Consider the following 1203-nt stretch of genomic DNA (forward strand, 5'->3'; position numbering starts at 1 on the left):
TTTAGTTATAAACAATCTCAATTTGTTATTCGTCTTAGCACTGAATAATAACCATACCATTGTTGCATGAGTGCATTGATTAAAATTAACCTAAATCAGTCTATATGGGTGCGAACTAGAAATAATTTTATATTACTTGCGATCGCGTATACTTGCGTGAATATTAGCACGTGCTTTCGTCCTGACAAGTTTTTGGCGCCGCTGCCGGGGTCTCGGTGTTAATTTTTAGTTTATGTGTTTGTCATCAGTGGTCGTTAAAGTTCATTGACTCGGATATTGGTACTTACTTGTTTCCTTGTCGTGATTCAGGTACTCTAGCGAGCGTGTATGCATACGCGTACTCAGTCTCGCAAGAGAACACTGGATAAAGCGGAGGAAGTAGTTGAAGAATTTCTTATTGAAGAGAAGGTTGAAGAAGTTTTTGTTGAAGAAGCTCTAGTCATAATGGGAGATTAAGCAGCAAATCCTAAGGCTTTGATGGACTATTCTAAGCCGAAGATCAATGATAGTCAGCCTAGCATTATCAGGACAGCCATCATGGCTAACACCTTTGAAATCAAGTCGAGCACGATTCAGATGATACAAGATTCAGTTCAGTTTGGGGGTTCTCCTATAGAAGATCCCAACTTGCACATCAGGGATTTCATCGAGATCTGCGACACGTTCAAGTTCAATGGAGTTACTGAAGATGCTATTAAGCTGAGGCTTTTCCCATTCTCTCTGAGGGATAAGGATAAGTGTTGGTTACATTCTCTACCATAAGTCTCTATTACCACTTGGGAGGATCTTGCTCAAAAGTTTCTCACTAAATTCTTCCCTATGGCGAAGACAGCTGCAATCAGAAATGCTATTACTCAATTTACGCAGCAAATGGGAGAATCTTTGTGTGAAGCTTGGGATCGCTACAAAGAGATGCTTAGAAAGTGTCCTCATCATGGGATGCCTGACTGGATGATCATTAACTACTTTTATAATGGGCTGGGTGCTACTTCTAGACCCATGCTTGATGTAGCATCGGGAGGAGCCTTATGGGATAAAAGCTATGATGAAGCTTGTGAATTGATTGAACTGATGGCTGCTAATGAATACCAGAACCCAACTCAGAGAATGCCTCAAGGAAAAGTAGCAGAATTATGGAAGCGGACACAGCTACTGCTATAGCTGCTCAGCTTCAGGATTTGAAGATGAAAGTGGATTCTTTGG

At 41.0% G+C, this 1203-nt stretch overlaps 1 non-coding gene across 1 annotated transcript; it reads right to left on the reverse strand.

Annotated features, from left to right (window-relative positions):
* Positions 1 to 834: 834 nt before the first annotated feature.
* Positions 835 to 941, reverse strand: LOC141699125 (small nucleolar RNA R71). Its single transcript, XR_012565610.1, has one exon. It is a non-coding gene; the product is annotated as a small nucleolar RNA R71 (small nucleolar RNA).
* Positions 942 to 1203: the final 262 nt, after the last annotated feature.

The sequence above is a fragment of the Apium graveolens genome, chromosome 11 (genome assembly GCF_009905375.1).
Source record: "Apium graveolens cultivar Ventura chromosome 11, ASM990537v1, whole genome shotgun sequence".
NCBI classification, from domain to species: Eukaryota; Viridiplantae; Streptophyta; class Magnoliopsida; order Apiales; family Apiaceae; genus Apium; species Apium graveolens.